The 12,122-nt window shown below is 47.8% G+C and overlaps 1 pseudogene; it reads left to right on the plus strand.

Moving 5' to 3' along the window:
- Positions 1-8,889: 8,889 nt before the first annotated feature.
- LOC136532291 (uncharacterized) lies at positions 8,890-12,122 on the plus strand (annotated as a pseudogene).

The following is a 12,122-nucleotide window of genomic DNA, read 5'->3' on the forward strand; positions in this document are numbered from 1 at the left end:
CCCTACATCCCCCTTGGCCTTGTCGTCGAGGTCATTTGTTGGGGTAGCCTCTTCCCCATGGATGCTTTCGACACGTCCCTCGGGGGTACCTGCCATGAAATATTCATGAGAGGGGTGATGGCTCCCCCTACTAGGAGTCAGAGCCAGGAGGACGACTCTGACTCTCCTACTGAGGAGGTCGTGGAAAGATTCCATAACATATTCGGTCATCCCCATGAACTCATCCTTCGTGGGGGATGGGGTCATGTGTTGCGCCACAAGGTGGCCAATGGTCTCTGTGGCGTTGTGGAGACCAAATGGGAGTGCACTGTCGGAGCACTCTAGATGAGGTATTCCAGAGAGAGTGGCTCTCCTCTAGCAAGATACGCCATGACGTTGGTGAACAAGAAGGTGAGGTGGCGTAGGTCCTCCCAGGATGGTCGGGGTCCTAGGATGGCGCCGAGTTAGTGCTCTAACCTCCTGTAGTCGAAGCCGAGGAGCTGGTCGCTCCCTAGGGGTGTGGGCCTACGGTACGTGTAACTGCAGCTGCTTAAGAGCCTTAGCGATCACGTCAAGGCTAGCCGAGTGGAGAGGTTGGACAGCGGTGGGAGCCTGCACCAACTCTCCTTCTACCGTGACGATGAAGTCCAGGTCCCCAAAGCGCACGTCACGCCCGAGACCCAGCTGACGTTATGACTAGTCATCTGAGGCCTGGTGTGGATGTCGAGACGCGTAAAAGGCCCCTGCCTGGCATGCCAACTGTTAGTGTTTCGAGTCACCACCAACAAATAAATTTCTAATATTGTGTGTCTGGCTTGGATGGTGTGCTTAGAGGACACGAGGTTTATACTGGTTTGGACAAAATATCCCTATGTCCAGTTCGTCACTACTGCTCGTGTTATTAGCACTAAAAGTTTATAGTAGGGGTTACAAAATGGGCGAGAGAGGGATAGGTCCCAAGTCTCTAATGGAAGGAATAAATGGGTGTCGGAAGCTTGATTGCTCCTTAGCCGTGTGCTTGTGTTGTGATCGGTTCGAGGTTCGATGGGTTCATGATGTTTCAATCAGGTCTGGCATGGATCAATAGTTTGATTGTTCGATGGTCAGATGCCCCCTAATGGGGCACCCTGCTTTCTCTTTTATAAGGGAAAGCACGGGTTACAGCGGAGGGAAAGAGAAAAATGAGAGAGAGCGGGGTCATCGGGTCCTTCTGCTTCATGTGGGTCACATCACACTATAGATGTCAACAGTGATGGCGCCACATCGTGGTTTTGTCCATCACTAGCGCCATGCATAGGTGTCGTCTATCGGTTACGGCGCTCCACTCTGTTCTAGCGGACATCGTGGTGAACCGATGTGCCTGTCAGTGTTTGTACGAGGGTTAGGCAGAACAGTACCAGTATGCCCGACGCTGTTCTTGATGTAAATCTTTCGGTATGGCCCATCATGGCCACGGGTTACATCAGGGCATGTTAGTCTCTTCCCTGGTGTCAGAGCTTTGACCTAGGCCCATACGCTTAGACCTAGAGTGGTTGGCAGTGGTATAGGGCCTTTGTCAGGTGAGGTGGAGCCCATGGTCTCGGTGTCGGGCGAGGCAGAGCACCAACCCAAGGGTCGGGCGAGGTAGAACCCGTGGCCTTGGGGTTGGGCAAGGCAGAGGCCATAGTCCCGGGGTCAGGTGAAACGGGGCACGAACCCAAGGGTCGGGCAAGGTGGAGCTCGCCCTTGGAGGTTAGGCGAGGCGGTGCCCTAAAAGGTCCTTGTGTAGTTTTGGTAATTGAGTGACAACCTAGATGGACTAATTGTGTTTATGTGAGATACACATGTAATTAGTCCACAGGTACATGTGTGTGAGCAACATATGCCATGAAGGTGAAAATGGCACAGAGATGAGGCAAAGCTCACACATATGATGATGAAGGAGCTTATTGCACATAAGACATGACATTGAGTCATGTGATCAAGGTAGAGAAGATCAAAACATGACTTGGCTTGATGGACTGGTTGCAAGCATGAAGGGCAAGTCGGAGGCTTTGGAGCGATGGATCACATGGCAGTGAAGCTTGAGCAAGACTTGGCGCCGATAGACGAAGGCAACGGTGAAAAGCAAGTGAAGTCAAGATCGATGAACCAATATGATCACATGATGATATGAAGTGGATCATATCATTGTTGATCGTGTTACTGCATGTGTTGCATTGACATTGGAGGAGATGGAATGGAATGCGCAAGGCAAAGGTATACCTAGGGCATTTCATTTCACTAGTCATAGGTGTGTAGAGAAGTTGATGACCAGGTTTAGAATAGATGGCCGTACTATCAAGAGGGGCAAACTTGTTTGCATATCGGTCATCTAGTGCCACTCGAGTGATCTAACTTTGCATCGTCGCTAGGATCGAGTGGCATGACAAGTTGAGTGGCTAATTCTTTTGAAAATGTTTGTGAAAAGCTAACACACATAAATATGGTGATGTACACTTAGTGGTGTTGGCACATTTACAAAGGAGAAGAAGTTGGAGTTGATGTGGATCAACTCGATAAAGAAAAAGGGTTCGTAACTTCACTAGCGGAGTGTCTTGTATAGAAAAGATAGGGTTTTACAGAGTGCACCGGACGCTAGTCACGTAGTGACCGGACACTAGGGGTCCTATGTCCGGTCAGTGGCAGCAGTGAAGGCATAGTCAGTCGGTCTTCGATCGAATGCTGGATCACTTCATGATCCGGACGCTGGGTGGATGCATCTGGTCCTCACTGATGTGGTGGCACAGAGAAGAGGACAAGGACTGAACGCTAATGATGCATCCTGATCATGACCGACTAAACGCGTCCGATCACAATTGAGTAGCTCTGGGAGCTCTCTAGAAGTGACCGGACGCTGGGGTCCTGCTGTCCGATCGTGATCAAACTGACACGTCCGGTCATGAATGGAACATCTCTGGAAACTGATCAGACTCAGCAGAGGTGTGTCCAGTCATGGCACTGTGCTGCATTTGGTCATCACTTGACCATTGAGATCAAGCGATTGAGGTTGAACGGAGGCGACACGTGGCATGCATCCGTTGATCGAACGCTAGCAGGGTGCGTCCAGTCGATCTGACCAGAGCGTCCGGTCACCCCGAGCTGTGCCCAGTGAAGGGGTACAATGGCTCTATTTTCATAGGGCTATAAATAGAAGGATGTCTTGGCCTTGGGCTAGTCAGCTAAGCACACTAGAGCATTGGTGGCTTATGTGGTAGTGCTTGGGAGCCCTCCATCTCACATATGTCTCATAGTGATCATCCGATTGTGTAAGAGAGTGATTCTAGTGCGGTTGCATCATGAGGTTGCATCAAGTGGCACTAGGTGATCGAGTTGTAAGCCAGTGGTGCTTGTTACTCTAGGAGGTTGCCACCTCCTAGATGGTTGGTGGTGGTCTCCGTCGAAGCCCGCAAGAAGCTTGTGTGGTGCTTCGAAGAAGAGCTTTGTGAGGGGCATTGTGCTCGCCCCGTGGGAGCCATGAAGAGCAACTCTAGTTGAGCGTGTCATTGAGCTACCCTCACTTTTGGGGTAGGTTCTTGCAACACCCAACGTGCGGGCTTGGCGGGTGATGCCAATTAGCCGCCAAATCACCAAGTGAGCGGTCGACACAACAAGGACTAGTGTGTTGGCAAGCACGTAAACCTCGGGAGAAAAATCACCGTGTCAACTTCGTTCTTCCCGTTGGTTTGCAATCCCCTTTCACAAGCTTGTATTTACATTTCATATGCATTGTGCTTGTGTAGTTGCTCTTGTAATTAGTTAGCTTGTGTAGCTTACTAGTTACCTTCTTGTTTGTGTAGCATAGAAGTAGCTCCCTTGCATGGCTAATTTAGTTTGTGTAACCTTGTTAGTCACATTGCTTAGTTTGTGTAGCTAAGTAATTACGCTCTCTAATTTGGCATTGACTGTCTTGTTATTGAGCATTGCTTGTGACCTTAGGTGGCTTTGTGCTTTTGCTTACTAGCATGTGTAGGAGCTCCCTTGTTGCTTAAAGTACTAGTGGCATATGTTTATGTGACCTTGCATCTAGAATTGGTTAGGTGAGCTCTAGCTAGCCCGGCACCTTAATTGCTTAATTAGGATCTTTACAAGGTGCTAGAGAACATAGATAGAGGGGTGTAGTCTTGGCTGGACCGATAGATTTAATTCCGCACTTGTTTCGGTTAGCCGGTGCGATTAAGTTTTAGAAATGACTATTCACCCCCCTATGGTCGCCATCTTGACCCTACACCTAGTAACTAGAAGAATTCAAGAGAATAGGAGCAATAGTGAGAGGTGGATTACAACAATATGTCCCAATATCTTAAGAAAGTTTAGAAAGATTAGACATAGGACCAAATTTTGTCATGTCTTATGGAATGGTGAAGCTGGATTTGAAGTGAGAGACAAGAAATGGAGGTTCACTGTGGATCTAAAAAACAAGACATGTTCTTGCAGATTTTGGCAAGTCTATGGGATTTCATATCAACATGCTTGTGCTGCTCTATTCAAAATAGCTGAAGAGCCTAACAATTACGTACATTTGAGTTTCTAGATTGAGCAATACAAGAGGACATATCAGCATGTCCTGCAACCCATGGAGCATGAGTCAGCCTGGCCTGTATCTCCAAATCCAAAGCCATTGCCTCCTAGAGTGAAGAAAATGCCATGACGTCCATAAAAAATAGAAAGAAAGATCCTTCAGAAGTGAAATAAGGCACTAAGTCATCGAAAGTTGGTACTAAAATTAGATGCAGTCGATGCAAAAATACGGGTCACAACTCCAAGACATGCTATGTGAAAATGGTGTTTATGTATTTTTAAATTTTCCTTATTATTGTAATGTATTGTTTCACATGAGATGAATCTAACTTCTACTATATAACAGCAGGAGGACACGTGATCGCATAATCCATCACAACAAGCTGGCACTGAACCTGAACAATCCAAGCAATAAAAAAGAAAGTGTCCCGCCACATCTTCAACTCAAAGCAAGAGGTCTGATGGTTACGGATTATACTATAATGAAAGGACATATTCTTCCTTTACCTAGGTTACTAAGCTATACCAATCATTTCAGATTAGTTGCATATACTATTACAACAAAGTAAATTGAAATATCTTTTTTCTATTGTAGTCTGGCTAGAACAAAAGGCTGGCTTCTTTTTCAAGATGCAAGTAGACTAGGCCTGATTTTTCGAAAGGTATGATAGCGTAGATTGGTGAAGACTCGACGTTCATGATCTAGGCTTCGAACCAAGACTGATTCAGACCCCTGTAACCGTTACACCACTGCTACGTTGGTTATCAACCACGGGAACGCGATTGACCTCACCGAGAAGGCTTTCCTGTAAGCGAATCGAGAACACAAGCAAGAACGGGAAGAACGCAATCTGAAATTGCAAATAAATATGAGGATTGTGATAATGAAAAAGAGTTTAAGTCTTTATTCGAAAGGACTAATCACCACAGGCGAACAAGATTAAGAACTAGGGCCCTGGTTCACAGCAAGCAGCCTTGGCGGGACAGTTGCAGCAAAACGATGTCTATTTCATGAGGAAATCAAGAACTAAACAAAACCCAAGCCCTAAGGAGAGCGACAGCTGCTATTTATAGAGTCTTAAGCGTCACCCCCTGGACGCGCCCCCTAATGGGCACAAACACGATACACGGTCCAATGGACCAAAAGACGGTGTCGCAGCACCATGGCAGATTCTGGACGCTGACTTGTTATGACGATTCCCATTGATTCCGAAGGGTTTTTGACGTGAGACAACTTGCATTGGCTTCCTTATCAAATTAGCTTTCCAACCATATATGGATCATCGAAAATGGAGTCCTAGGTGACCAGTTTAAGGCAGACTAGTCCTGGAACCCGAGATAGGCTCCAACTTCAGTTAGACTGGACGTCTACCATGAGAAAGATGAATTGGACACCCATGCTAGACTTTCTCCTCTCCTTGGCTTATATGTGATGAAGAAGTAATGTCCTCATCATTCTCCCTTTCTTGAATTGAAGTCATCTTCGACTGAAGTAGATCGTCTTCTCCATTGGATGACAGCAACTGATGGCTTCAGAAGAAGACATTCATCTTAGCGCCCAATCCTTCGCAAAGGCGGCTGCCATGGTGGCTTCCCTGCTGGAAATTCATCCTCCTCCCGCAAAAGGTCAGTACCAACAAGAGGCATAGTACTAGAAGCAGGACCAAGTGGACATATAGACGATGTACAAGTTAAAGCATAACATGGTTCATCATGATCAGCAAGAACAGATTTAAGAGCAAATAAAACTTCTTTCATATTACTTGATGGTTTATTTGTTGGTTTGCTAAAGTTTTTATCATGGCCTTTCTTTTTTTAACAAGTTCCTTTTCATATTGCACAATTTCAGCAGGAGTTAAATGAAGTAAAGCAATGGTCTTTCCCTTAAATATAAAAGTATATATATTTTGCCTACCATGATATAGAATATTATTATCATATTGCCAAGGGCGGCCTAACAAAAGTGAACAAGCTTGCATAGGCACGACATCAAAATCAGCATAATCATGGTATGATCCGATAAAAAAATACACACGAGCAGATTGTGTTACCTTTGCCTTACCACTATTGTTGAACCACTGAACATAGTATGAATATGGAAGAGCACGTGTAGATAAATTAAGGGTCTTGACAAGCTCAGAACTTACCAAGTTATTGCTGCTTCCTCCATCAATTATAGCACGGACACGGAAATTATTGACAATGAGGAACATTTGAAATAAATTATGGCGTTGTAGCTTGTCTACTGGCTCAACTTGTGTACTCAAAACACGCCGAACAAGGATTGATTTGTAGTTTGCAGTGCATGTCACACTATCAATTACCTCATCAGGATCTTCAGCACTATCCGCAAATTTATCTGCATAAAGATCAGTTGCAAGTATAAATTCATTCTCTTCATCACTAGCACTACCATACCCACCATCATCAGTAGCAATATATGCGCGTTTGCTAGAGCATTCTTTAACAATATGTTCCATGTCCTTGCAGCGGTGGCAAAGTAAAGGCATCTGTTGGTGGGAGTGCCTCTGTTGTCATTGAGACAAATGCTAGAAAAGGTGCCGCAAAGGCAACCATCAATGTAACAAGCGGCCGTGCATCTACAAACATTCAGTTCACTTCACTTGGACATGGATCAGCAGCAGAAAAACGCAGCTCCTCTCTCAAAAAAATAGGAAAACAACTTGAGGCCTAAAAAAGAGCATTGTGTAATTTCAGTAGGCATTGCCTGTCAGGGTCAATTCTTTGTGAACAACATTTTCTATGACAGCTGATATTGAGACATGAGATATTTTATTTTCTCGCAAAATTATTTGATATAAAAAAATCCTTACATGATTATCTACGGTCCTACAGCCACTTACAACAACTGTGCTAGCAGAGTATATGGACGGTGCTGACGGAGTGAGCTACTGTAGCAGATGACGTCGGATAGAGGACGAGATTGAATGGAAATTGCAAATCCAAGGACTAAAGTGGCTATTTTGATAGTTAAGGGATTAATTTGAGCTTTGGATGAGAGTCCGAGGAATATGGCTATTTTGCCCGCCTATAGAAAACGAACCGAAATTGGGTAGAGCAACTAGAAAGTTTTCCTTTCGTAGCTGCCAAGTTTCTGCTTACGATTTTCCTTTTCAAGGAGGACACGTGGTGACCAAGTTTTGCCAATGGAGCGCCGCTGTTTTCGTTTTGTCCGACATCCGGACGATCGGACGGCAGGAGTTGAACTCAGCCTCAGATCCAACGGTTCGAGTAGCTTTCTTGACCAGTACGTAGCAAAATCGAAATAGGAAGATACGGAATAGCTACTGTTGTCTGGTGTCCCAGCCGGCCCAACAACGGCCGTTCGTTGGGAGGAATTATGTACGAATCTGGAGCAGTCTATGAGAAAAAAAATATATAGTTCTGGGCCTCGTTTAGATGCTGAAAAAATTTCAAACCGATGAATAGTACCACTTTCGTCTTATTTGACAAATATTGTCCAATCGTGGACCAACTAGGCTCAAAAGATTCATCTCGTGATTTTCAACTAAACTGTATAATTAGTTATTTTTTTTACCTACATTTAATACTCTATGCAAGCGGCTAAAAATTGATGTGATAGAGAAAGAATGAAAAAACTTGGAATTTTAGTGACATCTAAACAAGGCCCTGGTTGACAAAAAAAATCCGATGGATTTAAGGGCAAAGGGCACGCCAACGGCGCCGACAGTCTGATCCTGGAACGCTCCAAGGCTAAAGATGTGCATGCAGCCCGTGGGCCAAAGGCCCGACCCAAAGCACGGTTATTGGGCCCGACCCGAGCACGGCACGGCCCGAACCCTAACCGGGCCCGTGCCGGCCCGAAGCCCGTAGCAGGCCGGGCTTGGGCTGAGGCCTCGGCCCGCCGGGCGGCACGGCACGGCCCGTTTTACAACGGCCGGCCCGGTGGAGGCCCGTTTTAATTTATTGAGCTGGTCGTACTATTTTCCTTTCTAGGGTTTTCTCTCACGAGGTGTGAGTTTTACCTAATGGTTTTTAATGAGGCGGCATTGCATAAAAAGCTCAAATATTTTGTCATCCGGTGTTTCTGTGATCGTTAAATATGAATATGTGAACCTGTGATTGTGCTGTTAAATATGGTGTTTACTGTGTAACGGGCTATGGGCCGGCCCGATGGACCAGTGGGCCGCGGGCTCAACGGGCTGGCACGGCCCGATATTCGGCCCACGGACCGTGCCTGGGCCGTCCGACAGGCACGGTGGACTGTTCAGGCACGGCCCGTGGCCCGGCGGGCCAAAAGGGCCCGAGCCCGATCGGGCCGTGCCTGGCCCGGGCTCGGGCCGTGCCGTGCCGTGCCGGCCCGTTGCTCATCTTTATCCAAGGCCTAGAGTCCCAAACCCTAGCCACCACGGCAATGGCGGCAACGGAGGGGGCCGACGAGCCGGCGGCGACCGCGGCGGGTGACCCGCGCCACGTTCGCAACACGTGCATCCTCGCGCACGTGGACCACGGCAAGACCACGCTGGCGGACCACCTGGAGGCGTCCTGCGGGGGCGGGCTCCTCCACCCGAAGCTCGCCGGCCGGATCCGCTTCATGGACTACCTCGACGAGGAGCAGCGGCGGGCCATCACCATGAAGTCCGCCGCCGTCGCGCTCCGCTCCCGGGCCGGCCACCGCGTCAGCCTCATCGACTCCCCGGGCCACATCGACTTCTGCTCCGAGGTCTCCTCCGCCGCGCGCCTCTCGGACTCGGCGCTCATCCTTGTCGACGCCGTCGAGGGGGTGCACGTCCAGACGCACGCCGCGCTGCGCCAGGCCTTCATCGAGCGCCTCCGGCCCTGCCTCGTGCTCAACAAGATTGACCGCCTCATCACCGAGCTCAGCCTCACCCCCGCCGAGGCCTACGTCCGCCTCCACCGCATCGTCTCCGACGTCAACTCCATCTACTCCGCGCTGCGCTCCCACTCCTACTTCTCCCTCCTCTCCGCCCTCGAGGATAGCCCCTCCACAAGCTCTTCGTCCTCAGCTGAGGACCTACCGGAGGACTTTGAAGACGACGATGACAACGAGGACGCCTTCCAGCCCCTCAAGGGCAATGTCGTCTTCGCCTGTGCACTTGACGGCTGGGGCTTTCGCCCCCAACAGTTCGCCAACCTCTACGCCAGAAAGACCAGAGTCAACCCCTCCGCCTTCCTGAAAGGATTGTGGGGCCCCAGATATTTCGATAAGAAGACGGGGAAGGTTGTGGGGAAGAAAGCTATCAAGAGCACAGACCCACAGCCAATGTTCGTGGAGTTTGTGTTGAGTGCCCTGTGGAAGATGTACGAGCTGGTGCTGAAGGACGGTGGTGAGAGTCAAGCGGTGAAGAGATTGATTGAAAACTTCGACTTGAAAATTCCGGAACTGGAGCTGAACAGAGATACAAAGGCTGTGCTGCAATCTGTCATGAGCTGGTGGCTGCCGCTGGCAGATGCCGTGATGGATATGGTGGTGGAGTGCACACCCGATCCTGTTGCTGCTCAAGGGGTCAGGGTTGCCATTGAAGGGAGTGGATGGTGAACTGTTGAACCACCATAGTAGTAGTGAGTCAGAGGAGTGCTTTATGGCATTTGCAAGGGTCTTCAGTGGCGTCCTTCATGCAGGGCAGAAGGTATTTGTGCTGTCGCCATTGTATGATCCAGTGAAAGGGGATACAGTTCAGAAGCATGTGCAGGAGGTGGAGCTTCAATACTTGTATGAGATGCTAGGACAAGGCCTGAAGCCAGTTGCCAGTGTGGCTGCGGGGAATGTGGTTGCAATCCAGGGCCTTGGGCAGCATATATTGAAGAGTGCCACATTGTCGTCGACCAAGAATTGCTGGCCCTTCTCGAGTATGATGTTCCAGGCATCTCCGATCCTTAAAGTTGCGATTGAGCCCTCAAATCCAGCTGATCTAGAAGCTCTTGTTAAAGGGCTTAGGCTTCTTAACCGGGCAGACCCATTTGTCGAGTATACTGTTTCGCAGAGGGGTGAGCATGTCCTTGCTGCTGCTGGTGAGATACATTTGGAACGGTGCATAAAGGATTTGGAGGAGAGATTTTCAAAGGTCAAATTGGTGGTCTCAGACCCCCTAGTTTCCTTCAAAGAGACAATCGAAGGGGAAGGTGCCAGTTTAGTGGAGAGCTTGAAGAATCCACAGGAGTTTGTTGAGAGGACTACACCAAATGGGAGGTGTACTGTGCGAGTTCAGGTCTTGAGGCTTCCCAATGCTCTGACTAAGGTCCTTGAGGAAAGCGAACAGTTGCTTGGTCAAATAATTGACGGGAAAACAGCAAAAAGGGATGGTGTTTTGGATCCTCGCCTTTCTCAGGAAGATGGTGATTCTGCTGCAACTCTCAGACAGCGGATGATTGAGGCCATAGACAGTGAATTAGACACAATCTCTAAGCAAGTTGATAAAGAAAAACTTGACAGGTATAGAAAGACATGGCTTGGACACCTTGACAGAATCTGGTCACTAAGTCCTTGGCAGGTTGGTCCCAATGTCCTTCTTTTGCCTGATTCAAAATTAAGTGGTGGTACAATGACTGTCCAAGATGGAAGGCAAGGTATACTTGTGAGTGGCAGAGCTCATGTCTCTGAGAAATTGGGGTTTGTGAGGGAATGTGAAGCCAAACATAACGATCTTGACAATGGTGATGGATATGCAACAGATGCTCCTGAATCATTGCATATAGAGTCTACGGCACTAAGGAACAGCATTGTCTCAGGATTCCAGATTGCCACTAATGCTGGGCCTTTATGTGATGAACCTATGTGGGGTCTTGCGTTTATTGTTGAGCCTTACATATTTGCTGACGGCTCTGATGCTGCCAACCACTCTGATCAATGCAATGTCTTCAGCGGTCAAGTAATCACTGTGGTTAAAGAAGCATGCAGAGCAGCTGTTCTTCAGAACAAGCCAAGGCTTGTTGAGGCTATGTACTTCTGTGAGTTGACCACGCCAATGGAGCAGTTAGGTGCCACTTATGCAGTTCTTGGTAAGAGGCGAGCAAGGGTTCTGAAAGAAGAGATGCAAGAAGGAACCTCATTATTTACAGTGCATGCTTACCTGCCAGTCACTGAGAGCATTGGATTTTCGAATCAACTTAGGAGTTTAACTGCAGGTGCAGTTAGTGCTCTCCTCGTTCTTAGCCACTGGGAAGCTATTCCTGAGGACCCCTTCTTTGTCCCAAAGACACAGGATGAGCTTGAAGAATTCGGAGATGGTTCAAGCATTGGGCCAAACTTGGCTAAAAAGCTTATGAATTCTGTTAGACGAAGGAAAGGACTGCTTGTTGAAGAGAAAGTTGTGGAGCATGGCACAAAACAGCGGACTCTTGCTAAGAAGGTATAGTTGTGTCCAAAATCCAGGTGGTAGAAAACTGTATCTTTCTCCAAGATTTTGTGCTGATATACTGAACTGTAATCAAAACTTTTATGCAGTGAAATAGTTTTCATTCATACGGCATTGTTGTTTGAGAGTTGAGATGGGATTTGTACGGCATTTGTGTCTTGGTCTATGATATTAGAAAGATCACAGTATTTTCTGGACCTTTGTTTCTTGCAATACCAATGAAATACTATAGCACGGCCTTTTGTC

Source organism: Miscanthus floridulus, unplaced genomic scaffold (assembly GCF_019320115.1).
Source record: "Miscanthus floridulus cultivar M001 unplaced genomic scaffold, ASM1932011v1 fs_570_2_3, whole genome shotgun sequence".
In the NCBI taxonomy this organism is placed as follows: domain Eukaryota; kingdom Viridiplantae; phylum Streptophyta; class Magnoliopsida; order Poales; family Poaceae; genus Miscanthus; species Miscanthus floridulus.